The following is a 23,712-nucleotide window of genomic DNA, read 5'->3' as shown; positions in this document are numbered from 1 at the left end:
AGAGCATTTAGTAGCTCAAATCTCATATGTTCACACTCTCAATGTTTAACTTCATTTACAGCAAGTTACAAAAAGCATGTTTTGAAATGATAGGTCTTTTAATCTCTACAACGTCAGAATTGGATGATTAGTGCATTCTGAATTGGGGTTTCTAGTGCACTGGTGTGCACGTGGAAATGGCAAAATCCCCAATTGTAGTACAACTGAACAACTATTTCTTTTTCTGACATTTTCTCACTTTTTTTTAATCAAACAAATGCAGTGGCCAGATATTAACAAAAAACTTATAACGCTACAGTTTTGGAGTGTTTTTCCTCACTTCAAAAATAAAAATTCAGAATGCTTTTTCAATAGGGTTCTCAATAGCAAAATCCATATTTTGGAATGGGGCCCCACTTCACTATGAGCACCATCAGCAGCACATTCAATCTCCCAAATACACAACTATTATGAACACAGTTATGTCACACTACAAGGATTATGCACACAGTGATGTCACAGTACATGAATATTACCCACAACCATAATTTAACGCAGTGATCTCACAGGAATAATGTCACATGTCATGGGAATAATGCACAGAATAATGTAGCAGATTAGAGGTAATGTACACTACAGATGTAACATACTTTATAGTACATCTTTGAATGTATAGACATTCAGTATTAAAGCCTCCTCTTCCATTCAAGTGAAGCTGTAATTACATTGCACTGCCACTACAAGTTAGGCGGCCTGCACTGAAGAGGATGCATCATTCACACCAGCGGGGTGCAAGGAATCGGTCCATACCGATCTGATTATTGATTATCAATATCTGACACTGCACAAACCCTTTCCGTCTTTTTCATACATCAAAAAATCAATGTGATGGGGCAGTCCACTGTCCAATAACTGCTGCACTCCAAATGCACTGTTTCCTGGTTGTAATTTTCTCAGATTTTGATTGCTGCTTGATATATACAGGTAAGTATAATGTCAAGCACAACAGATGAACCACATCACCCAGATGGCAACCACATCACAGCAGTATGGCGGCAAAGAACAACTATTCTGAAACACCACTATCTCTAGCAATATATAAATCACAGATCTGTGATTTATATATTTATTTATTTTCATCCGCACAATGCTCCGTTTTGTGTAGGATACCTTTGTAGTGCATGTGGACTGCGCCGGCATCCTCCATTGTACTCATTTTTTGCTGGGGATGGTCATTTGCTGTGGTCCACATGCGGTGGGACTGCTCCCCCAATGAGAAACATGCTACAGTGTTTGGGGTCTGAGCAGTTCCCCTATATTGGCCACTATATTTCTGTGATCTTGCACCACTGTCTATAGCAGGGATCAGAAACCTTCGGCACTCCAGCATGCTCCACTCACTTCTATGGGAGTTCTACGGGATAAGGTTGGGTCTCAGTGTTGTGCAGTACCAAAATTATCCCCAGAGACATTAAGGTCGGCCAGCTCATGCGCCGGTGGCAAGTCCTCTACATCTCCCACCATTACATTCAGTGGGATTGTTCCCCCCCCCTCTTCCACCGAAATGGAGGTCACCCCTACTGCTGGCCCTTTGGTCTCGGGTTCCCAGGGTTCTAGTCTCCCCCTGGAGCCAGGCCACTCTGATGGTGATACATAGGTATCAGTCCCTCTCATAGATAGCAGGCCACAGTGCCAGGAAGCCCGGGAAGTGTCTCCCTATTATAAGTTTGTAGTGTAAATTTGTGGCAATTGCCACTTCGTGAGTCAACCTGCCGGCCCCTGTAGTTAGAGACACCAGGGCGGTGGGATAGTCTTTTAAGTCTCCATGGATGAACATGACTCTGACTTTACGGCCAGTATAATCCGTGGACCATACCAAGGAAGCCCTTACTAGGGACACCAAACTCCCTGAGTCCAGCAGAGCCTTCGCTGGAGTGTCTCCCTTTTCTACCCGGCACAAGTTTCTGGGGGATCTGCTGCACACAGCTTACTGGCATATAATGACTGACATAGCCATAGTTAGTATCTTTGGGTTCCACCTGATGTGGACAGTCAGCTCTTACATGGCCAGGCTCCTGACACCGCCAGCAGCCTATCAGAGCAAGGTTCGTAGGTACATCCCGGGTGGGTTTGGTTGGTACAAGTCGCTGGGTCTGGGATGGAGATTTACAGGGTTTGACTGCCCCCTCCCAAAATAACCCTCCATAAGATTCTTAGTAGCCTCGTAGTGCTCCACCAGGTCCACCATTTCGAGGGCATTGCCAGGAGATACTTGGCCGATCCAATAGTTCATCCAGCATAGCTGGGGGACTCAGCACATAAGGCTGTAGCCACTTTTGCAAGAGGTGGGATAAGCCATAATAATGGGGTCTCGTAGGCTCTGCTGGCTTAAAGCCCCACTGATGTACCCTCTGGGCCCGGACCAACACATTCACCCCCAGTCTTGCCAAAATCTCAGCCTTTACTTTTTTGTAGTTGGCCGCTTGATCGTCTGGCAAGTCGAAATACACCTGCTGGGAATCGGATGCCAGGAACGGAGCGATAACCTCAGCCCACTGGTCTCTGGGTAGCTTCTTCCTGATGGCCACTTTCTCGTACATCAGGTAGGTTTCGATGTTTTCTGCGGGGGTCATCTTGGGAATCGTGGCATGGACTGCTTTCTGGGCATCCTGGACGTTCGGGGTTGCTCCTGCTATCTGCAAAGCCATCACATGTTGTAGCAGCAACTGGTTAGTTTTCTGACGCTGCTTATTAGCCTTGCGTTGGTGCAGGTTTGTCTCTCGCTGCTGCAGATTAGCCTCCATGAGGGCCTTCACAACAACCTCCAGTGGGGCACTGGTTGTAGCACAGCTGATTTAATGTATGACATACAACCGTGCCTGGAAAAATGCAGAACCCAAAAATATCGGCGTTCACACCAGCCTCACTGCTCTTGCCCACATCATCCACCAACTGTGGGGATTCGCTCTGGTAGACAGGGTCTGCGGCAAATTACCAGTTCTTAAATCAAACTTCCGTGTTTATTTACAAATAAAGCAAAAACAAAACGTCACTTTGCAGTCTTGGTGTTAGTTCACACACAATGGAAAGTCCACGCAGCAAAAATCATCTTGTTGGCAGTTCTGCCTCCAGCAGTCCATAGCAGGCTTTTAGGGGGCTTGTTTCCCTTACAGACGTGTTTCAGCCCTCCAGCACAGGGCAAGCCTCAGATCCCAGCACACACAGCTCCTGAGCTCCACTGTCAGACTGAGGTAATCCTCCTCACCTGGCAGTGGTGGCTGTTTTTTAGGCCTGGAAAAACCCAGCCTGGAACATGGGGAGTAGTCACCCACCCAGCACTTTAACTACTCCCAGTAAGAGCCATCCCTGATCAGCTATACAGCCATACTAAGTATTAAGGTGTCAAACAGCAACTGCTGCTGACACATAAACACCGGCACTTAATCCACCAAGGTCAGGAACCTCAGTGACACATACCTATCATCCATGATGATTACTTGTACCGTCTTACAGCAGATAAAAAGCATAACTGGTGTGTGAATGTGCTGAATCTACATCCTGATCCTATATCACCTAAGATCTCTTCTGCTGGTTTACATAACCCAATCTTCTGGACGATTATCGGGAACAAACATTCCTATAAATTCTTGTTTCCCGATAATTGGCCTGTCTAAACGCCCATTCATTGGAAACAATCAATCCACTGCCCAGAAACAGTGCAGCTGTATGAAGACGAGTAATGGCAGTAGCTGTAGAGATGATCAGCGCTTCACCTCCACTGATCAAGCAGCCAGTAGTCAGAAGAAACTTTTCCTTCCCGATAATTGGCTGCAGGGTGGAGCATGTAAATCCAGTGTTACTCTTACAATATGAAATATGATTATATCTAATAACTAGATTCATACAAAATGCTCTCTTAACACATTTTATTTGTATGCCCATTTGCCCATATCCAGTCAATGAATGAAACAAGTCAATGTCTGAGCATCAAAGTACAACATGACATTTCTACAAAATAAAAATGTAAGAACAAAAGCAAAATAATCCTGTTTAGTATTTAACATTAAAATTGTTACCTACACTGTAATCTAGATAATTGTCAGTGGTTTTGTGAAATGACTAAGCCTGATTCATCACTTCTGTTTGCTCTTTATCTATCTAATTAAGTCTAAGTACTAGTTGATTCCTGCAATATATCTTGTCAACACATCCAATTAACCCATTTATATTTCCTTGTTTATAGGGAAGTGCAGCAATTTAAGGTAAGTCTAGGTCGGACCAACATTTGTTAACAAATACTATGTCTGGAAAAGATACTAAATTACTATGTGATAAGTGACAACCAAACAGGAAACAAAAGTTATTATGTTGAAAGCGAAAATATATTTCAATTCTCCAGGTTAACTGCCATTAAATAACCTGATCTAGTTTCTAATGACCTTTCAGCACAAGGACTCAAGCCATGAACTAACTCTGCAAAGAGTTTAGTCTCAACATATGTACCTAATCGTTCCCATACAGAACTCAATGGCTGTACATATATGGGCACAGGTAATAATTTTTGATGACTCAGCTGGCAGGGTTTCATGGGCCATCCACCTAGCCCTGCCCCAGAAGTTAAATAGATTGAGTTCACTGATGCCCAACCACTTATGTTTCAGGATGTGAACATGGGAGGACCACCGCAGTACGTCTCTGATGATTATGATGAAACACAGGTGCCAACTGCTGCGGCTTTCTGCCATGTGCAGACCGGCAAGGAGGGCAGGGGTGAAGAGTGGGTGGAAGATGATGTGGAGGATTTTGAGGTCCTAGACCCCACATAGAATTAAGGCCATGCGAGTGACTTGTGCAGTTCGGAGGAGGAGGTGGGGGTCACACAGCACCAGCCGCACAGCAGAAGAGGGAGCAGGGTGCAAAAGCAGAGTAGCCATCCCCTATCCAGTACGCCTGTTACTGCCCACAGCACCCAGGGACTGAGCACATTAAAGCCAGCTCCAAGGAGTTCCCTGGCGTGGCAGTTCTTCAGACAATGTGCTGACGACAAGACACGAGTGGTTTGCACGCTGTGCAATCAGAGCCTGAAGCGAGGCATAAATGTTCTAAACCTGAGCAAAACCTGCATGACCAGGCATCTAAATGCAAAGCACGAGCTGCAGTGGAGTAAACACCTGAAAAACCACAAAAGATGTCAGACTTCTCTTGCTCCCTCTTCTGCTGAGGTCTCGGCCCCTTGCCTGGCGCATGTGCTGAATTTGGTGGTACAGAAGTTCCGGAAAAATGACCCCGATATGTGTGCCGTCTGTGCGCGCTTTCTGCGCTCTCACCCTGCTGCTACTCGCCTGTCTGCGCTGCAGCATAACTTTGGCCTTCCCGCTCACAGCCTCATATGCAATGTACCCACAAGGTGGAACTCCACCTTGTATATGCTGGAGAGACTGTGCGAGCAGCAGCAGGTGATAGTGGAGTTTCAGCTGCAGCACGCACGGGTGAGTCGCTCTGCGGAACAGCACCACTTAACCACCAATGACTGGGCCTCCATGCGGGACATGTGTGCCGTGTTGTGCTGTTTCGAGTACTCCACCAACATGGCCAGTGCCGATGACGCAGTCCTCAGCGTTTCTATCCCACTTCTATGTCTCCTTGAAAAAGCACTTCAAGCGATGATGGAAGAGGATATGGCGGAGGAGGAAGAGGGATCATTTCCACGGTTATCAGGCCAGTCATTCACAAGTGGCTCGGAGAGTGGGTTCCTGCCCCAACAGAGGCAAGGTACACAACTGTCCAGCCAGGGCACAGTTCTGCAGGATTAGGAGAAGGAGGATGATTGGGAGGAGGAACTGTGTTCACAGCAGGGTGGCACCCAAAGCAGCTTATGGGCATCAATGGAGCATGGCTGGGGGGATACAGAGGACACAGACGATACACCTCCCACAAAGGACAGCTTGTCGTTGTCTCTGGGCAGCCTGGCACACATGAGCGACTACATGCTGCAGTGCCTGCGCTACTACCGCCGAGTTGCCCACATTCTAACCAGTGCTTACTGGGTGGCCATCCTGCTGGATCCCCGCTACAAGGACAATGTGCTGTCCTTAATTCCTTTACTGGAGCGTGATCGGAAGATGCGCGAGTACAAGTGCACGCTGGTAGATGTGCTGCTGATGGCATTCACACCTTACAGCAGGGGCTCAGTGAAAGCACAAGGCGAAGGCAGAGGAGGAGGAGGAAGAAGTCGCCAACGCAGCTGGGGCACCACAAGCACCTCAGAAGGCAGGGTCAGCATAGCTGAAATGTGGAAAAGCTTTGTCAGCACGCCACAACAACCAGCACCACCAGCTGATATGGAACGTCTTAGCAGGAGGCAGCATTTCAGCAACATGGTGGAACAGTACGTGTGCAGACGCCTACACATACTAACTGATGGGTCTGCCACATTCAACTTCTTGGTCTCCAAATTGGGCACATAGCCTGAGCTTGCCCTTTATGCCTTGGAGGTGCTGGCCTGCCCTGCAGCAAGTGTATTGTCCAAACATGTGTTTAGCACGGCAGGGGGCGTTATCACAGACAAGCTCAGCCGCCTGTCCACAACCAACGTGGACAAGCTCACATTCATTAAAATGAATCAGGCATTGATCCCACAGGACTTGTTTGTACCTTGTGCTGAGTAGACAAGTATACCAGCCGCACCCAGCCAGTGTTATGCTCCAGCGCACTTTCTCTTTGCATTCTATTTTCTATTTCCCAATGTTTTGGGGCCTTTCCAAATAAAATAAAAATTACAAAATAAAAAATAAATAAATAAATAAATAAAGGAAAAATACTGGCTACTAGTGTTGAGCGTGAATATTCAAATCATGAATATGGCCACTTCGAGAATTCGCGAATATTTAGAATATAGTGCTATATATTCATATTTGTGAATAGTGCTGAATATTCTAATCGCTAATTTGTCTCAAATTTTTCACAAATTTATTACATTTTTTACAATCAAGTAAACAATGACTAGAGATCACGAATTCTCGAATTTATGGCGAATATTCAGCCCAAAATTTGTGAAATATCGCAAATTTGAATATTGACTATGCCGCTCATCACTATTGGCTACCTCCTCCTCCTACACTGGTGCTTCCACCTACACCGCCACATCCACCGCCTCCTCAACCTCCTACTCCACTTTGACCTCCGCCTCTTAGTTCAAGATTATTATTTTTTAAGTCATTTCCCTATCCACATTTGTTTGCAGGGCAATAGTCCTGCTCTTACCCCCATTTTGCTTCCTTTTGCAGCCCTCTAGCCATTACTACGACTATTTTACAGCCATTTTAGTGCACCAAAGTTTAGGTCCCCATTGACTTCAATGGGTTTCGGTTTCAAGTTCGGGTCCCGAACCCAAACTTTGACCCGACGTTCGGTTGAACCCGTCAAACCCGAAAATCCACGGGTCCACTCATCCCTATTGGCTACCTGATCGTTTTTAGGTATAGGACTAGTCATAGACAGAAGAGGGCCCCTGTGCCCTAGTTTATGAACAGTTTATGGGCTCCTTGCTCTCTTGTAGCTCACCATAGATGTTATTCACAAAATCCATTAACTCTGTAGCTTAAAGGGAATGTGTCATCAGAAAATGACCCATTGTTTAAATCACTTTTTTATGTTTGACAAATTTTTTAATAACTTTTGATGATGTTATTTTCAATTTTCTACTGGCCACTAAGCCTAATAATAGGTACCACTTCTGGTCCGTACAGATCACTTTACTGCAGTTACCTGCTTATCTGTCATTCTAATCCTGCCTGTAATGATTTCACCTCTGTGTACAGATAATTCATTCACAATAGGTGATTGTCAGAGCTTATCTATTCTTTCCTTGCACAATGACCTCTGCACAGGGCACAGAGCATGTCTAGAAAACTCTTCCCAAAAATTCAGTGAGGTCCTTCCTGACCATTGTGTCACCTTAAAGCAATTTTTATTAATGCTGTTAAGAACAGCTCAGGCAAGATGGCCGCCCCCATAATAATGTACAGAAATAGAATAAACAAATCTACAATCAGAAAATAAAAACAGATTAGTAAAAAATGATATGTGTTACTATCTAGTTTTAACTGGCAGATAAAATGTGTGGTTAAAAGTGATCAAATAGAAGAAAGTCTGTCACCTCCAAAATGTGAAAATCCATTCCTCTAATTCTGAGAAATGTTTCTATGCCGTTAAAGTATTCAGTGCTCTGTGGACAGTGCTGATTCATTTGGTCAGCTTATTCAATTGACAGTCCTTGAGATTTCGAAGTTAGTTAAGATGACATAAAGGATGCCTGGTGAACAGAGCAGACCCGGCAACGGTGCACTGAAAACTTTATTTGCACAAAAAAAGTGTTTCTCAGGAACCTGATTTTCACAAGAAAAGTAGGCATATGTTTTGCGCCCTCTACCCGATATTGCAGTATCCTTACCTTGAAACTGGTTTTAGAGGTGACAAACTTCCCTTAAAAGGGTTGGTCAGCTTTTGGGAAGGGAAAAAAATGCATCTGCCTCCTGCCCCTTGGTCCTGGCTCCTTCATGCCCCAGCCTTGGCTGCCTCACTTGGGTCCCCCACTGTCAACATCTGCTTTGATGCTGCTGCAGCCAATGACTGCCCAGCAGTGACCTGTCCCCCTTGCATCACGTGACCAACTGACATGATACAAGGGGAGCTAGTCGCTGCTGCAGTCAGTCATTGGCTGCAGCAGTGTCAAAACAGATATGGACGGCAGAGGACCTGAGCAAGTGAAGGAGCCAGGACCCAGTGGTGGGGAGCAGGTAAATATGCTTCCCTTTGCAGGCATGGCCAGAATGGGGTTTAAAAAATAAATGCCCAAAAGGTGGCAACCTTTTTAAGGTAGCAGTGGACTAACTTACAGGTCCCTGTACAGCTGTAGTAGTTACATATATATGGTATTTGGACCTCTGGTCAGATATTTGGTAAAAAGTGTGATTCTTTGAAGCCAGTACCCCAGTGGTCAGTAAATATTATTGTCTTAAAAATATTTAAATCAATGATTTTAACTAACAACCTTAAAGGGGTTGTCTCACTTCAGCAAATAGCATTTATTATGTAGAGGAAGTTACTACAAGGCACTTATTAATGTATTGTGATTGTCCATATTGCTTCCTTTGCTGGCTGGATTCATTTTTCCATCACATTATACACTGCTCGCTTCCATGGTTCCGACCACCCTGTAATCCAGCAGCGGTGGCCGTGCACTGTAGATCTGAGTGGCAAGTGCAGGGTTGGAGGTTTCTGGGGAGAGGGGGCACCATGCTGAATCCTTGACCCGGGTGCTGGAAAGCCTAGCTACACCTCTGTCTTGTACAAAGTACTAGCTAAGTTTACATTTGCAACCACTCTTATGACTCTACCACTATTGACTACCTCTTCCATGGTCCTATATATCTCCATGATCACAAGAAGGGTGGCTCAGTGGTAAGCACAGTTGCCTTGCATCCCTGGGGTTCGGGCTTAGAATCCAAGTAGGACAAAATCTGCATGGAGTTAGTATGCTCGTATAGCTTTTCTCTGTGTGCTTTGGTTTTCTCCCAAGACATAAAATCCTACTGATAGGTTATTTTGGAATTCAGATTGTGAGCCCCAATGGGGTAGGCGAGTGATGACACTCTATGTACAACACTGGGGAATATGTTGGCTCTTTATAAATGAGTAAAATAAAGAGCAAGTTTGTGATTAATATGTGATTCATCTAGTTTAATCAATAAGAGTTTCCTGCAAAAGGGATGAATTGAAGCCAAAAAGTTATTAAATGAGGTTATAATTTGGGCTGTTACAAGCTTACAAGCTGGTTTGGGCAGTTTATATACGCAGGCAGGGAGTTCCTTTATTACTGAAACTGCGGATACGCCAAACACAATCCAGATATTCAACTTCCTGACTCAGTAAATCTCTTTGTAACCACAATGGAGTAATCCCACTAAAGAAACCATTTATTGGACAATAAAAGGTCATTTCAAGAGGTGTGGAATAAATATCAAATTAATATTTAGGGCTGTTTTCTTGTCTACAAAGATTTTAGTTTTGGTTGCCATTCTTTTTGGGTTGAATATCACTAGCATATGGCCCCAATGTGTGATTGGTCTATGTGACCCGTCAGTCAAAAGAATAAAGTGGTAGCAGCATTAGCAATTTGCCATATCAATTTGATTCCTGTTGGGACTGCATGTATTTTCCAAGAGGCTGTGCAGTGACCCAGTGAATCACTGCTAAAGAGTTAATTCACTGCTAAAAGGGTTTATGTTCACGCTTTTGGGTTAATGTACTTTAAGTGATTCCAAGAGTTTATTTTATTGTTCCCTATTCAGGAGAAGGAAGGCTGGTCCTGCCCCCTCTGAGTCAGTAGTGCTGTGTAATCTAGCAGTGGCAGGTCTGTTACAGGGACCCTCCTTTCCTACATGCTGAGAATAAAGGCTAAGAAAATAATCTACAAACTATTTAGGATCATAAGGATTGGTGCAAGGACAGTAATTAAGGTAATCTCTCGTTTATGGCAACAGACCTTACAGCTTGTGGATAGGGTATGTTGCTTCAGTGCCCATCACACTTCTAGAATGGACTGGATATCTAAATTTAAGTTTCTGCACCTGGCACCCTGGGAATTGCAATGTCATATTGTAAAAGCCTTGCACACCGTTGGTCAATTTGGGAAGTTGTCTGGATTTAATAGAGAGAGACTCATAGGCAGCCATCTTACATCCTGCTATCTCATATTCGCCATTGGAAAGACTGTGTATGTATTCTGGAGAAAAACTAAACTTATTAATATCAGTCACTTTGTTTTGGAACTGCCAAAACTACCTTAGCAAAGTGCTCTGGATTTGCTACCCCCAAATATGGCCTAGGTATTGTCTTGTGCAGTCATCCGCCTTCATCTGGCCATGGCTTCCTGCCTTGCAACCCATCACCTTGAACTTTGTAAGCCATCTTGTAAGGTACTGTATGTGCAACTGTGTTCACAAAATCACACAGTCTGCATACAGGTATATAAGATTTGCATAGACCTGCTCGCCTCCCTCTTCTCCCTGTATACAGTAACAGTATGGGTAGTTCAGTACTGAATGTGCCTGCAACGCACAAAACAAATCGTAAGATATCATGCTTTCACTCAGAATTGAGAAAGCTCGTTGGAAGAACGAGTGAAACGTTTTCAAGGAATCTACAGTACGTCCAGTTACCTTGATTTATTCTTTACAGATAAGATGAAGAGATGCTGACCCTAATATGTCCCCTTCCTCAACTGTAGTTCCACCATCTCTGACTTCTCCAGCATTTTCTCTACTATCTGAAGAGAGAACACAGAGTTCCCTTACGTCCTAACCAGCAGCACAAGTGGGGTATTTGCCCCTGTGAAGCTGGTCAGGACAGGCGGAATTTTAATGAACAAAAATTTCTGCCTAAGTATCCTAATTAACAATTAGCTAATTAAGCCCCTACCCCATATAACCCGGCCCCAACTGGACGGGGTTGCTTTTTTATTGTCCTGTGGACTCCAGGACAGGCTAGACTCCTTACTGGAGTCTCCCAGTATTGACCATAAAGTTATAAAATGGTTATTATGTTCTTTAATTCTGCCTTTTTTTCTTTTCCTAGGTATCCTGACCTGTCTCCGCCTACCTTGGGTGCCTCCGGTGAATCTCCATCTGCTGGTGATTACTCCTGGATGTCCTGCTGCTGCAGGGATCCGAAGGCTGTGCCTGTTACAGGGGGGAGATGGCGCCGGTTTTGGCTCCCTGCCTTCCTCCACGTGTGCCGCTGAAGCAGTCGCTTCGCTCTGCCGGCATTGCGCGTGTACCGGAAGTGCGTCACACTCGTCACTTCCGGTCCGCGGCTCCGGCTTCAGCGCTGTGTTCAGCGCTTTCAGCTTAAAACAATATGCTTAAAGTTCGTGCCCCGGTTGCTGGGGCACCAATAGGAGGAAAAATGGGGAGAATAATGTATAATTATTAAAAACTTATACCTTCTAACCGGGATTCCACCCCCTGGGTGGGGGAGTGACGGTAAGCTCCTCCCCCTTGTGCTATTTAAGGCACCTGTGTGAGGCAGGTCAATGTTGCTCTCAGTTCTCTGAGCTCAACTGACTTCTGCTGTTGATTACTCCTGCGCCAGGAAGTTTTCCTTGAAGTCACCTTTTGCTTGCTTCTAAGATGGCATCGCCACCTCACGGTAAGGTACTGCTTCCCCTTTTTTGTACCATTTTGGGTCCAAATTCTTATTCTGTGCTCTGTGTCCTAGGCAAATCTACCCAGAAGCAGAAACATCTCGCCTGCTCCACCTGCAGCACCCCATTGCCGGATTCATACGAATTCCATCGATGTCCAGGCTGCCGTCCCAGAGCGGACCCAGAACGAACGATGGTGGATATGTTTTCATGGATGAAACAGTTCATGGATACGTCTATCGCCGAAATTAAGGGAGCAGTCTCCAACAAGAGGCCCAGACAGGCTTCTCCTGGTCCTGTTCCCATGTCTGAAGACGTTGTCTCCATTGAAGACAATTCTTCCTCTGAGGAAGAGAGTTCGGCCTTCCTCTTTCTGGCCGAAAAGACTCAAAGACTATTGCGCTCCATCAGGTCGAGGGACGATGATGTTGAGCAAGGGGAAGCTCCACAGTCCACCTCTAGGGGGCCAAGGGCCTTTAAAGTGGACGAGTCTTTAATGAAGTTAATGGCAACCGAGTGGAAACACCCGGAGAAGGGGCCAGTGTTAACAAAAAGATTTAAACTAATGTTCCGTCTACAGGATGCGGACTCCTTAGTTTGGGTTCCACCTCCAAAGGTGGATATGGCCATATCAAAGCTCTCCAAGAGAACCCTAGTGCCTTCAGATGACGGCAGCAACCTAAAGGACCCCTTAGATAGACGAGCAGAGTGCACGCTTAGACGCAACTACTCGGCTGCCTCCGCTTCTGCCTCGGTTGCTATAGCGTGCTCTGAGGTATCGGAGTTCATCCGTGCTCGCACACTCAGAATCCAATCAGACTTGGATTCTGGGGTTGCCCGGGACGACATCTTGGACCAATTCAAGACCCTCTTACTGGGGATCGATTTCTTAACAGACTCCTCCCAACAACAGTTAAAATTAGCGGCCAAGTCGATGGCGCTCTCTTCAGCCAGTAGACGCCCACTCTGGTTAAAACCATGGGTGGCGGACAACACGTCCAAATTTAACCTTTGCTCCCTTCCCTACGAACCTGGTAGATTGTTCGGTTCCGAGTTAGATGCTCTCATGGAGAACCTAGCGGACAAGAAGGGTAAATCCCTCCCCCAGCAGTCCTTTCGGGGTCGAGGAAGGGGTAGAGGAGGAGGAAGATTTCAGGGGGGAGACAGAACCCAGAGGCGTTCTGAAAATAATAAGAGAGGTAGGGGTCGCGGTCGCGGAAACCGCAAGCCTGATCTATGACTCTCCACAGGCCGTCAACCCCCCTCCCCTCCCCCCTGTTGTCGCAGAGGAAGGAACAGTTTTCAGTCCCCCAGTCGGTGGACGTTTGAGTCTATTCAAAGATTTTTGGGTGCAAAAAATTCCAGACCCTTGGGTGCTACAGGTGATAGCGTCAGGGTACACAATAGATTTTATTTCCCTTCCTCGGGACAAATTCGTCCTAACAAGGACCTTAGCACCCGACAAACAGTTAATCCTGGAAGACTCGGTCCTCCAGTATATACAGAAAGGAGCATTAGAGGAGGTTCCTCCTCGCGAACGGCGGCAGGGGGTTTATTCCCCCATCTTTTTGGTGCCAAAACCGTCAGGAGACTGGCGGATGATCATCGATTTACGTTATTTAAATCGCTTCATCAGGAAGAAGCGTTTCCGGATGGAAACCATTCGCTCTGTCTTAAACATCCTGAACCCAGGAGATATGATGGTAACCATAGACCTGAAGGATGCTTACCTTCATGTTCCCATCTGCCCCTCACACAGGAAATATCTCAGAGTTGCTGTGGCCTTGCAAGGGGTAGTGAAGCACTACCAGTTTGCTGTATTGCCCTTCGGCATATCCTCAGCTCCGCACACCTTCACAAAGGTAGTGGCTCCTGTGGTCGCCCATTTAAGGCTCCTTGGGCTAGAAGTCGTACCGTACCTGGACGATTGGCTTTTAAAGGCCGCAAACGCAGACGTCCTGCAGAGTCAGCTTCAACAAGCTCTCCAGATTCTCCAGGGTCTGGGGTGGTTGATAAATTGGGACAAGTCGCACTTAGTCCCGTCAACCACGAGAACGTTCTTGGGCTTTGTGATCAATTCACAACTGATGACCCTATACCTGTCCCCTCAAAGGAGGGACAAAGTAATAAAAGCCGCACAGTCTCTTATACCACCCAGACGAGTCTCCATAAGGGTTCTTATGAGGATGTTAGGCCACATGTCAGCATCTGCAGAGGCAGTTCCGTGGGCCTTATGGCACTTACGCCCTCTTCAGGAGGAGGTCTTAGCAGCTTGGACTCGCAAGCCCAAAGACCTAGACAGGATGCACTCCCTGTCGGTAGAAGTCCGTTCTTCGCTCAAGTGGTGGAGGAACCTAAAGGATGGGAGGTCTCTGATCCAACCTCGTTGGATCACCTTGACCACGGACGCTTCTCTGCTGGGCTGGGGGGCCCATCTGGAGGACAATCCAGTACAGGGTACTTGGAATCCTTAGGAGAAAATACTCTCATCCAACTGGAGAGAGCTGAGAGCGGTCAAACTAGCCCTCCTTCATTTTGCTCCTCTCATCCGCGGTCAGGCGGTGAGAGTCCGAACAGACAACACTACTGTGGTCGCTTACCTAAACAGACAGGGAGGGACGAAGTCCCTAACCCTCCTGAGGGAGGCGGGTTCTATTCTTTCTTGGGCAGAGATCAATCTATCCCACCTAATAGCAGTCCATATCAGAGGGGATCTCAATGTACTGGCAGATCGCCTGAGTCGGGGTCTACCAGTTCCAGGGGAGTGGTCCCTGAACGAGAACATCTTCTCTATGATTGTCCAGCGGTGGGGCACGCCGGAAATCGACCTGATGGCTACCCGATTGAACGCCAAGGTGAGCAGGTTCTGTTCCCTTTACAGGGAGGACAACCCGGTAGCGATAGACGCTCTGTCCATAACATGGAGGTTCAGGCTGGCATACATCTTCCCTCCAATTTCCATGATACCGAGGGTATTGATGAAGATCAAGCAAGACCAGACCTCGGTGGTTGCCATCATGCCATTCTGGCCAAAGAGGTCTTGGTTCACCCAGCTCATGAAGATGAGTCAGGGCAATTATTGGAGACTTCCCCTAATACAGGACCTTGTGTATCAGGACACAGGTCCCTGTCTAGATCTGAGGAGACTCAATCTGACAGCCTGGAGATTGACAGGTCCCTTCTAGAAGCTAGAGGGTTATCTGTGGAGGTCCTGAGAACAATCTCTCACTCCAGAGCGGAATCTACAAGCAAGAAGTATTCCAGAATCTACAGAATATTCCTGCAATGGTGCAATAACAGAGAGGTAGTTGCCTCAGACCCTCCTCTCTCCGCTATTCTACAATTCCTACAGGATGGTCTAGACAAGGGTCTAAGCCCATCTACTCTCAGAGCTCACGTCTCTGCCTTATCGGCATGCCTTGGCAGACCGATTTCTCAGGACCCCCTAATCAAGAGGTTCCTGAAGGGAGCCGAAAGACTTAAACCCAGAGTCCTGAGACCAATCCCACAGTGGGACTTATCGGTGGTTCTAAAAGGGTTATGTGTCCCCCCTTTTGAGCCTTTGAATGAAGTGGACTTGAGGTTCCTATCCCTAAAGATCACATTCTTACTGGCTATCACATCAGCTAAGAGAGTTGGGGAACTTCAGGCTCTGGGGGCTTCTGAGCCCTATTTAAAAATCCTTCAGGACAAGGTCCTGTTAAGGTTTTTACCAACCTTTTTACCAAAGGTTCCTACTTTTTCTAATATTAATCAGACAATATGTCTGCCCACCTTTTCACCGGCTGCAACTTCTCCCGAGGAGGAAAGGCTCCGTACATTGGACATTTCAAGAGGTCTTAGAATATATTTGGACAGAACAGGCGAATTTAGAAGATCGGAAAACCTCCTTCTGACCTATGCAGGGAAAAACAGGGGTCTGAAGGCCTCAAAACCCACTCTGAGTAGGTGGATTAAAGAGGCAATCCGTCTGGCGTTTCTGTCCCAAGATTTGACGCCTCCTTCTTTCATCTCCGCCCATTCTACCAGGGCTGTATCCACCTCTTATGCGGAGAAGAAACTGATTCCCCTGGATCAGATTTGTGCAGCCGCCTCTTGGAGTTCTCTGAACACCTTCATTTCGCATTACCGTCTAGAGTCTAGACAGACGGAGGGAATGGCCTTTGGACAATCCGTTTTAAGTGCCGCCCTCTCCTGAGAGGGGAGTAGGGAGCCCTCCCAATTTGGGTGAGGTTCTTGCTACTTCCCCACTTGTGCTGCTGGTTAGGACGTAAGGGAAGCGTCAATTTTGACGTAAATTTGTTTTCCCTTAGTCCTAACAGCAGCACACAAATTTCCCTCCCCTTGTATGATTTTTTGTCATTTACTTGTTATAAAGCAACCCCGTCCAGTTGGGGCCGGGTTATATGGGGTAGGGGCTTAATTAGCTAATTGTTAATTAGGATACTTAGGCAGAAATTTTTGTTCATTAAAATTCCGCCTGTCCTGACCAGCTTCACAGGGGCAAATACCCCACTTGTGCTGCTGTTAGGACTAAGGGAAAACAAGTTTACGTCAAAATTGACGCTTCTCCAGCATCTACAGGTTTGCCGGGGCATACAAGTCAAAGTGGCCAGAGGCCTTCGAGGGATAAAGCACTCTGAGAGGTAAATGATCTTCCCAGCCAACTTCTTCATTGCATGTTGTTGCTTCCTTTGATGCCTTCAAAAACTTATATCAACCTCAGCAACTGCTAAAGAAAATGTTACTAGCTTTGATCAAATGCATAAGGATATCTCACAAGTACTCTCTCCTTTTCACTCCTCTGTGAAAGATTTGTGACCCCTAAAAGCAAGCAGTGTATAATGCAATGAAAAAATTTAACAGGTCAGCAAAGGAGGCAATATGGACAATAACAATACATTAGTAAGTGCTTTGTATTAACTTTGCCCACGTGTTAAATGCCATTTGCTGAAGTGAGACAATCCCTTTTAAGCAAGGAGATATGCAAACGTTTCTCTCATCTCATTCTAGTAATCAGCGGAGGGTTCAGCACTCAGACCTGTACCAATGAAAACTGTTGATATGTCTCTATGACATATCAAAACTTTTTGAGAACTCAGTAACCCTTTAATTAGACTAAATATTACTCTAATTGTCAGAAAACGCAGAGATCTTTGGCTGAAATTTTTCCACCAGCAGAGCTGTGTAGGGCTCATTTTTGTGACGTGATCTATACTTTTATTGATACCATTATGGAATATATGAGAACATTTGATAATTTTTTAGATTTTTTTTTTAGCATGGTGAGGTGACAAAAATGCCATTCAGTATGCAGTTAAATAATGGAACATTTTAATAGATTAGGTCGTTGCGACAATACCAATTATGTTTATCTTTCTACTATATCATATATAAACTATATTCAACTTGTTTTTGCATTTTTGTATCCACAAAGGGCTTCTGATCACTGTAATACTGCTGTATTACAATGCATAGTCACTTTTACAGGCAGTCTGTCAGAGGAAGGATGTCATTAAGACTGGGACATGGCACGCCTGGGGGCCTTCAGAAGGACCTGGCTGCCATGTAAACTACTTGGCACCCTGTGATTGCGGTCACGGTGTGCCGATCGGAGGACAGAGGGAACTCCCTCCCGCTGTCCACCTCTCAAATGCCACAGTCACTATCGACCACAGCATCTGAGCAGTTAAGGATTGGAGGAACCTCCTAGTCTGGCAGTGAGAGCCTGGTGCTAGCTCTATAATATAACCAACACCTGAAAACGATGATGCAGGCCCAGCTCCTGAGCCTGCGCCATCACTATGACATGTTATTACGGCACACAGCATTACCTACAGGCACTCTATGACGTAGTAGTGCTTCACATAGTGGCAAAGGGTTAAACTGTTATATACTCTAAGTCCCTAGGATTGACACATAATTTTACTAATCCCCCTTGTATACTGCATGGGAAAAATAATTAAGTAGATAACGTTCCAAACTTGATTGGGTCTATTATTTGAAGTTTATTGTGTCTACTTTTCGCTATGTATCCCATCAAATCCTGAGGTGGTGTGGTGTGCCTGGTTTTGTATGCAACCTAATTATATGTGTTTCATAAGTTGTACCTGATAAGAGTTTTACCGATTTTTCTGGTTTACTTTGTTTGTATGGTCACTGACTTGACACCACTGATTTAACGGTGTGTGAATGACTTCAAGTAGTTTTGAAACTATTGAGATCTACTGTACATTTCCCTTGCTGGAGCAGAACGCACTGATGGCAATCTAGTGGTGTGTTGCGTTTGATTCCCAGTATGGACGTATGCCACTATTTATATGATACAGCTTTCTATTTTGCTGTATATTTGTCATAATTCAAAAATGTAAAGGAAACCTTTCATGCCGATATTTTACTTTTAGCACATTACCTTATCAATATCAGCTTGTTGTCCCTACTGCCTCCTCTACTCAGTTTTTCTGTTTCATGGTTATTGAGAAAATAAACTTTATATCTTGATTGGAGTTGAGCGAACACCTGGATGTTCAGGTTCGAGAAGTTCGGCCGAATTTCCCGGAAATGTTCGGGTTCGGGATCCGAACTCGACCCAAACTTCGCCCCGAACCCGAACCCTATTAAAGTCAATGGGGACCCAAACTTTTCGGCACTAAAAAGGCTGTAAAATAGCCCAGGAAAGGGCTAGAGGGCTGCAAAAGGCAGCAAAATGTAGGTAAATCCCCTGCAAACAAATGTGGATAGGGAAATGAATTAAAATAAAAATAAAATTAATTAAAATTAACCAATATCAATTGGAGAGAGGTCTCATGGCAGAGAATCAGGCTTCACGTCACCCACCACTAGAACAGGCCATTGTCAGATATTTAGGCCCCGGCACCCAGACAGAGGAGAGAGGTCCCATAGCAGACAATCAGGCTTCATGTCATAGCAGACAATCAGGCTTCATGTCACCCACCACTGGAACAGGCCATTGTCAGATATTTTTAGGCCCTGGCACCCAGACAGAGGAGAGAGGTCCTATAGCAGAGAATCAGGCTTCATGTCACCCAACACTGGAACAGGCCACTGTCAGATATTCTTAGGCCCCGGCACCCAGACAGAGGAGAGGTTCATTCAACTTTGGGTTGCCCCGCAATATAATGGTAAAATGAAAATAAAAATAGGATTGAATGAGGAAGTGCCCTGGAGTACAATAATATATGGTTAAGGGGAGGTAGTTATAAATGTCTAATCTGCACAAGGGATGGACAGGTCCTGTGGGATCCATGCCTGGTTCATTTTTATGAACGTCAGCTTGTCCACATTGGCTGTAGACATGTGGCTGCGTTTGTCTGTAATGACGCCCCCTGCCGTGCTGAATACACGTTCAGACAAAACGCTGGCCGCCGGGCAGGCCAGCACCTCCAAGGCATAAAAGGCTAGCTCTGGCCACGTGGACAATTTGGAGACCCAGAAGTTGGGGCCGAACCATCAGTCAGTACGTGGAGGGGTGTGCACACGTACTGTTCCACCATGTTAGTGAAATGTTGCCTCCTGCTAACACGTTCCGTATCAGGTGGTGGTGCAGTTAGCTGTGGCGTGGTGACAAAACTTTTACACATCTCTGCCATGCTAACCCTGCCCTCAGAGGAGCTGGCCGTGACACAGCTGCGTTGGCGACCTCTTGCTCCTCCTCTGCCTTCGCCTTGGGCTTCCACTTGTTCCCCTGTGACATTTGGGAATGCTCTCAGTAGCGCGTCTACCAATGTGCGCTTGTACTCGCGCATCTTCCTATCACGCTCCAGTGCAGGAAGTAAGGTGGGCACATTGTCTTTGTACCGGGGATCCAGCAGGGTGGCAACCCAGTAGTCCGCACACGTTAAAATGTGGGCAACTCTGCTGTCGTTGCGCAGGCACTGCAGCATGTAGTCGCTCATGTGTGCCAGGCTGCCCAGAGGTAAGGACAAGCTGTCCTCTGTGGGAGGCGTATCGTCATCGTCCTGCATTTCCCCCCAGCCACGCACCAGTAATGGGCCTGAGCTGCGTTGGGTGCCACCCCGCTGTGAACATGCTTCATCCTCATCCTCCTCCACCTCCTCCTCATCCTCGTCCTCCAGTAGTGGGCCCTGGCTGGCCACATTTGTACCTGGCCTCTGCTGTTGCAAAAAACATCCCTCTGAGTCACTTCAAAGAGACTGGCCTGAAAGTGCTAAAAATGACCCCTCTTCCTCCTCCTCCTGGGCCACCTCCTCTTCCATCATCGCCCTAAGTGTTTTCTCAAGGAGACATAGAAGTGGTATTGTAACGCTGATAACGACGTCATCGCCACTGGCCATGTTGGTGGAGTACTCGAAACAGCGCAACAGGGCACACAGGTCTCGCATGGAGGCCCAGTCATTGGTGGTGAAGTGGTGCTGTTCCGCAGTGCGACTGACCCGTGCATGCTGCAGCTGAAACTCCACTATGGCCTGCTGCTCGCACAGTCTGTCCAGCATGTGCAAGGTGGAGTTCCACCTGGTGGGCACGTCGCATATGAGGCGGTGAGTGGGAAGGCCGAAGTTACGCTGTAGCACAGACAGGCGAGCAGCGGCAGGATGTGAACGCCGGAAGCGCGCACAGACGGCCCGCACTTTATGCAGCAGCTCTGACATGTCGGGGTAGTTGTGAACGAACTTCTGCACCACCAAATTCAGCACATGCGCCAGGCAAGGGATGTGCGTCAAACCGGCTAGTCCCAGAGCTGCAACGAGATTTCGCCCATTATCGCACACCACCAGGCCGGGCTTGAGGCTCACCTGCAGCAACCACTCGTCGTCTGTTGTTCAATACCCCACCACAACTCCTGTGCGGTGTGGGACCTGTCCCCCAAACATATGAGTTTCAGAATGGTCTGCTGACGTTTACCCCGGGCTGTGCTGAAGTTGGTGGTGAAGGTGTGTGGCTGACTGGATGAGCAGGTGGAAGAAGAGGAGGAGGAAGCCGAGTAGGAGGAGGAGGCTACAGGAGGCAAAGAATGTTGCCCTGCGATCGTTGGCGGCGGAAGGACGTGCGCCAAACAGCTCTCCGCCTGGGGCCCAGCCGCCACTACATTTACCCAGTGTGCACTTAGGGAGATATAGCGTCCCTGGCCGTGCTTACTGGTCCACGTATCTGTGGTTAGGTGGACCTTGCCACAAATGGCGTTGCGCAGTGCACACTTGATTTTATCGGATACTTGGTTGTGCAGGGAAGGCACGGCTCTCTTGGAGAAGTAGTGGCGGCTGGGAACAACATACTGTGGGACAGCAAGCGACATGAGCTGTTTGAAGCTGTCTGTGTCCACCAGCCTAAATGACAGCATTTCATAGGCCAGTAGTTTAGAAATGCTGGCATTCAGGGCCAGGGATCGAGGGTGGCTAGGTGGGAATTTACGCTTTCTCTCAAATGTTTGTGAGATGGAGAGCTGAATGCTGCCATGTGACATGGTTGAGATGCTTGGTGACAGAGGTGGTGGTGTTGGTGGTACATCCTCTGTTTGCTGGGCGGCAGGTGCCAACGTTCCTCCAGAGGCGGAGGAAGAGGCTGAGGCGGCAGCAGCAGAAGAGGTAGCAGGGGGAGTCTGAGTGAGTTCCTTGTTTTTAAGGTGTTTACTCCACTGCAGTTCATGCTTTGCATGCAGGTGCCTGGTCATGCAGGTTGTGCTAAGGTTCAGAACGTTAATGCCTCGCTTCAGGCTCTGATGGCACAGCGTGCAAACCACTCGGGTCTTGTCATCAGCACATTGTTTGAAGAACTGCCACGCCAGGGAACTCCTTGAAGCTGCCTTTGGGGTGCTTGGTCCCAGATGGCGGCGGTCAGTAGCAGGCGGAGTCTCTTGGTGGCGGGTGTTCTGCTTTTGCCCACTGCTCCTTCTTTTGCTACGCTGTTGGCTCGGTCTCACCACTGCTTCTTCCTCCGAACTCTGAAAGTCAGGGGCACGACCTTCATTCTATGTGGGGTCTAGGACCTCATCGTCCCCTGCATCGTCTTCCACCCAGTCTTGATCCCTGACCTCCTGTTCAGTCTGCACACTGCAGAAAGACGCAGTAGTTAGCACCTGTGTTTCATCATCAGAGACGTGCTGAGGTGGTATTCCCATGTCCTCATCATCAGGAAACATAAGTGGTTGTGCGTCAGTGCATTCTATGTCTTCCACCGCTGGGGAAGAGCTAGGTGGATGCCCTTGGGAAACCCTGCCAGCAGAGTCTTCAAACAGCATAAGAGACTGCTGCATAACTTGAGGCTCAGACAGTTTCCCTGATATGCATGGGGGTGATGTGACAGACTGATGGGCTTGGTTTTCAGGCGCCATCTGTGAGCTTTCTGCAGAAGACTGGGTGGGAGATAATGTGAACGTGCTGGATCCACTGTCGGCCACCCAATTGACTAATGCCTGTACCTGCTCAGGCCTTACCATCCTTAGAACGGCATTGGGCCCCACCAAATATCGCTGTAAATTCTGGCGTCTACTGGGACCTGAGGTAGTTGGTACACTAGGACGTGTGGCTGTGGCAGAACGGCCATGTCCTTTCCCAGAACCAGATGGTCCACTATCACCACCACGACCATGTCCGCGTCCACGTCCCTTACTAGATGTTTTCCTCATTGTTACCGTTCACAACAATAAGAAAAAAATTATTTGGCCCAATGTATTGAATTCAAATTCATGTCTTTTTTTACAGGCACCTAACACTATCTGGCTATCTATTTAGGTACCGTATTACACTAATACAGGCACAGCAGTAACGACAGATTTAGCTGAATATAAATTGTAGGCCTAGTATTTAGGCCCTGGATGACAGGTATACGTTTACGGACAGAATTAGACTTGGAAATGCACGGTAGCGTGTGAAGTTATTGAGGATGACCCTATCAGCACCTTCAATGTAATATACCCTTTTATGGATAGATTTAAACTTTGCCTGATACAGCAGAAACCACTGATTTAGGGAATTGCTGAGTTGGGAATTGTATTTCAACCCAGAAAAAAAACTGTGCTTTGACGGACACTAAATAACTTGACCAGCCACAGCAATAACCACAGATTTAGCTGAATATAAATTGTAGGCCTAGTATTTAGGCCCTGGATAACAGGTATACGTTTACGGACAGAATTAGACTTGGAGATGCACGGTAGCGTGTGAAGTTATTGAGGATGACCCTATCAGCACCTTCAATGTAATATACCCTTTTATGGATAGTTTTAAACTTGGCCTGATACAGCAGAAACCACTGATTTAGGGAATTGCTAAGTTGGGAATTGTATTTCAACCCAGAAAAAAATATATCCTTTGCCAGACAGCAGACAGTATTACAATTGGCTAGCCACAGCTGAAACACCAGATTTAGGGTACTGCTATTTTGGCAATTGTATTTCACCCCTCAATAATATAGTAAGCACAGCCAAGCCCCTGATATAGGATATAGCAAAAAAAACAAAAAACACTATTGGTTAAATTTACTTGGTGGCAGCTTGTGCTGGCGCACCACAAGACACAAAATGGCTGCCGATCACCCCAGAAAAAAGTGAC

At 46.7% G+C, this 23,712-nt stretch overlaps 1 protein-coding gene across 1 annotated transcript in view; it reads right to left on the bottom strand.

The window, feature by feature from the left end:
- SLC28A3 (solute carrier family 28 member 3) overlaps positions 1-23,712 on the bottom strand; it is a 123,960-nt gene that overhangs the window by 81,486 nt on the left and 18,762 nt on the right. The window lies entirely within an intron of this gene.

This window comes from Bufo gargarizans, chromosome 1 (genome assembly GCF_014858855.1).
Source record: "Bufo gargarizans isolate SCDJY-AF-19 chromosome 1, ASM1485885v1, whole genome shotgun sequence".
Taxonomy (NCBI): Eukaryota; Metazoa; Chordata; class Amphibia; order Anura; family Bufonidae; genus Bufo; species Bufo gargarizans.
This window is presented reverse-complemented; position numbering and strand designations above follow the sequence as displayed.